Consider the following 4,560-nt stretch of genomic DNA (forward strand, 5'->3'; position numbering starts at 1 on the left):
ACAGTTAGCATATGCACAGAGGTTTAGGAGACTCAGAAGACTAACCTGGCTTCCAGAAAGCCAATGGCATCATGGGCAAGGAGAAGCTCTTCACAGGTGAGATGGAAAATGACTTCTGGTATCGAGGACAATGCACTTTAGAACATACCTTTTATGTTTTAGATGCAGCAGGTATGATGAGTAATAATTGTTCCTGTGAAGGAAGGGGAGCATACAGTACTGCTTTAAAGAGAACTGATTGAATGCACTGCAATTTTGTACACAAAATTTTGTAAATAAAAATCGAAGGAAGGTAGGATTTGCCTAACGCTCATTCTCTTCCACAGCCTAGAAATGATAATCTGTTGTCCAAATTAGGAATTAACTCCCCAAATATGAAAGGATAGATGGGGATGCCAATAAGCATTGACTGCCTGAGTAAATAAATGAGTTACTCCTGATAGAGCAGTGGACTCCGAAATTGCTTTTGGATCAAATTTTTGGAGGATGTTACATAGGGCTCGAGTCAGAGAAGCTGGCAAAAAATAACTTCTCTCCTGCACTGGTGCTGGTTTCTTGAAAACGTAGGCACTGACTGTATCATGGACACCTAGGGATTTTCCTTTCCTCTTTCATATTAGTACCTCACAAAGGATTGAGTTCTCGATGTCTACTCAGTAAGAAGACAGCAGAAGAGCGGCTGAGAAGTAATAATCCTCTCCTTGTGTGATGACGGTATCCTGCTTGTGGCAACAGTGTGAAGTGGCTGCAGAGACAGCTAATATGACCTTAGGCTGCAGGAAGGAGGTAATAAATGTTCCTTCAGTATTGTACAGCAATCCGCTGGTAGCTGAAGTTCTATGTCCAGTTCAGGGCAAGCTGCTTTCCAGAGTGTCACTGATGATCAAGAGCATGTTCAAACAGGATAACCAGTATAATGAGCTGTCTGGAGATCGTGTCATCTGAGCAATTGTTGAAAGGGCAGAAACTTTTCTTTTCTTTTAGTTTTTTTCTATAAGGCAAGAGTCTTCAGGGGAACAAGTGAGCTCTCTTCAAATACTTGAGGAACTGCTTTGTGAAAAATGAGTAAGTTTTATTCTGTTTAGACTGAAGAGTAGACTTAGATATCAGATCAAAGTAGGGAGGAACTTACTAAGAATTGTCTAAAAACAGAATGTGTTGCCTCACAAGGGAGTCAGCCTCCCACTATAAGATGTGTGCAAGCAGAAACTAGATGTTTGCAGCTTGGATAGAAGGCTGGGCAGTAAATATTGGAGCACAAGTGGAAGCTGGCGTAGGAAGAAGGTCTGGTTTTCTGGCATAGTTCAGTTAGTACCAGTTAGGATATCATGACTTTCATTTGCTAAATTTGCAGAGGCCATACCTACTGTGACCAGAGAAGGAAGGAAGGAGCCTGAGATGTCATTAATTGAATTCATTCATTTTGTAGACAAGCCTAACTGTTGTCTTCAGCCACTTAGAGGTGCTTGAAACAAAGGAGATAGCAAAAGAGATCCTCTGCCCTTTCACTTACCATTGATTTTCAAAATTATCCAGGGAGCCTGAGGGATAGGCTCATGAGCTCAGAGCCGTTGCGCTCATCTACCGTAAATGTTTGATTTCTGCATTGGCCTTTGGAGACAGGCTCTGCAGCTGAAAATTCAGAAACACTGGTTTATACCAAACAGCATGCCCTTCTATCTCCTGTAGTTTTCATGGTAGTGGGACAATGACACTTGTTCTCTGCCTTGAGAAATGCTGTCAGTTGCTTTTTCAAGCACCTATCACTATGATAACCCAACAGGCTGAGCAAATGCTGCATATCTTGGGCTCACTGATTTTAAGCCCAAGTTGAGATTTATTATTTTCCTCCTGACTTGCATCGCCACTGTGTGTCACTGCTCTATTTTTCCTGAGCCGCAGCCTATTTTTGTATGTGTATTAACCTAACTGCTTCCAATCTTTTCTCTCACTATTGATCTTCCCAATTTGTCTCAAACCCTTCTGGGATTAAAAATGGCCAACCCTCTCCATTTCAGTGGTATCTAAAAACTATTTTCATCTCTCAGTTTTATACTGCAAGTCATCCCAAATAGCACTGGCCTATTTATTTCTTATAAATATTACAAATGCACTCTCAGCTTGCTTTCTCATGTCTTTGTTCAGCTCTGTTAGCCTAACTATTTTTTTGTGTGTGTTTCTCCTAACTGCAACTTCAAATCCGAGTTTCTGGTAAATTTCCCAGTGTGTTTCTGAGCCAAATTCATTTGAGGTCCTTCTAATGCTTGCATCTTTAACATCTTTATGCTTGTATTTTCTGATTTTCCTCTCTTGTGAGGTTTGGGGGCTTTGCCTGCTTTATTATCAGTTGCAGATTTCATTTATCTGTTGTTCTGAATCAATAATGAAGATGTAAAACAATGTTTGACTCCCAGGGGCTGCAGATGACACCTTCCTTCAGCAAGATTCATTTCTATTCATTTGTTGATACTGTCAAGCCTTTCAACAATGGCAACATGTATAGCCTGAGCAATTTGCAAGTAAGATTTTGATAATATTATCTCAAATGCATTCTGAAAGCCTGACTATATGGGCATATTGCTTATATATTCATTTTCTCTCCCACCCTGACTTGAATTTTTAGTAATATGTAGTCCTCATCACATCCTTTTGAGATGACATGGATATTTACTGGTTTCTCTTTACTATTAGATTCATATTTCAACAAACTGTAATTGCCTGTTTACCAAATGACAATTGTCAAGGTCCTTTTTGCCCAATAGGCCACTTTTATTCCGTTTTGTATTGTACAGCAGTTATGTACAATAAAAAAATTCCTCCCTATATTGATCTGATATCTATGTCTACTTTTTAGTCTAATCAGAATAAATCTCACTCATTTTTAACAAAACAGTTCCTCAAATATTTGAAGAGAGCTCACTTGTTCCCCTGAGGACTCCTGTCTTATAGAAAAAAAATGCAAGAAAAGAAAATTTCCTGCCCTTTCAACAACTGCTCAGATGACACGATCTCCAGACACCTCATTATACTGGTTATCCTGTTTGAACATGCTCCAGCTCATCAGTGACACTCTGGAAGCAGCTTGCCCTGAACTGGTCACAGAACTTCAGCTGCAGACTGATTGCTGTACAATACACAAGGAATTACTGTACAATACAGAAGGAAGATACAACTACCTCCTTTCTATGGCAAACATTCCATTCGTCCTGAATTATTAAGATACAGAGAGCCTAGTTTAGCCTAGATTAGATTAGCATTCATACCTAGACTGTTGGTGACGTGTGGACTATTTAATGTATAAGGCATGATGCATAGACTCAGAGGTTATAAACTGAGGTTATAAGCCCATATGGACAGTTCCATGCTTAGGTATGGCACGTAATAGTAAATAATAGCTTGAATAGTGTTATTTATAGTAAAATATCTACCTGACAGCGTGGTGTGGCATTACCATGCAGTTTTGGGTATTTTAAGACATGTGACCCTTGTGTTAAAATTATGTACATTCGACTGACTTTTTTTTTTTTAAAGAAATTCTGGGTTTTGGTAAATTAAGGAGGAAGTAAAATTTTTCTCATCCTAAACTTTCTTTTCTTTCCTTTTTTTTTTTTTTTTTCCAATTAGAGCATAACAAATCATCCCTCAGAGGAAAAAAAGCCAACTCCCATTTTTGCTAATCCCTGCTAAATTGTTAATGAATAAATGATAACTGAGCTGTTAGGATTCACAACTATGGACCTACCATATTACTTTTTCAAGAGACCTTTGCGTCTTGACAGGGAACTCTTAAGGGAACTAGTAAGCTTTCAAGATCAAAGGAGTGAAATGACAATGAAACATGGCCCTGAAGTTGATATTTTTGGAGATAGTTTTCTTGCTTGTCACTCTTTTAATTTATCCCATACAATTTGTATCCAGCAAATTGGTAAGGTGGGCTCTTTTGAGAATAAAAGTTTCAAATAATAGCTATTTTTGATAATATTTTTCTTTTTGGTTGTCATTTTTTAGGTAAGTCAGCAATGGCAGTGACATTGTATGTGACTTAGTGCTTTTCCCTTGATTGTTCTTGTCATTATTTCCTAGGATATCAGGGTTTTGAGATTTAGTGATTATATTTTCAGTAATAGTAGTGTTTTTCATTTGGCATTTGGAATGGCATAATTAAGGCTTATGAGGCTCAGAGACTTGACAGCTCTTCCTGGAGGAAAGCTGATAATGTTTAGGACATCATGTTAGCACTTTCTCTCAAATTGAAAGTAGACAGGAAAAATGACTTTTAAGAAAGCATGATTAGGACCCCAGTATAATCAGCTTTTAATTACATGAATTTCCTGGTTTTAAATTGTTTTAATGGTATTCAGATATGCATAAAGTTTTTTTTCCACCACCGTACCACCCTACCTCAGGCCAGTAGTGGGAACTGAAAATTGCCCCAGATCCAGGTGTGTTGGCCCCATACAATTTCATTTGCATACCACATAGTGAAGGAGAGAAAACCTGGATTGCGTTTTTGGCATTTTTACTGTATGCTTCCAAGGAAGGAAAGAGACACACAATTCA

The 4,560-nt window shown here is 38.4% G+C and overlaps 1 long non-coding RNA gene across 3 annotated transcripts in view; it reads left to right on the forward strand.

Annotated features, from left to right (window-relative positions):
- Positions 1-4,560, forward strand: part of LOC116275289 — a 97,972-nt gene that overhangs the window by 35,598 nt on the left and 57,814 nt on the right. The window lies entirely within an intron of this gene.

The sequence above is a fragment of the Papio anubis genome, chromosome 6 (genome assembly GCF_008728515.1).
Source record: "Papio anubis isolate 15944 chromosome 6, Panubis1.0, whole genome shotgun sequence".
NCBI lineage: Eukaryota > Metazoa > Chordata > Mammalia > Primates > Cercopithecidae > Papio > Papio anubis.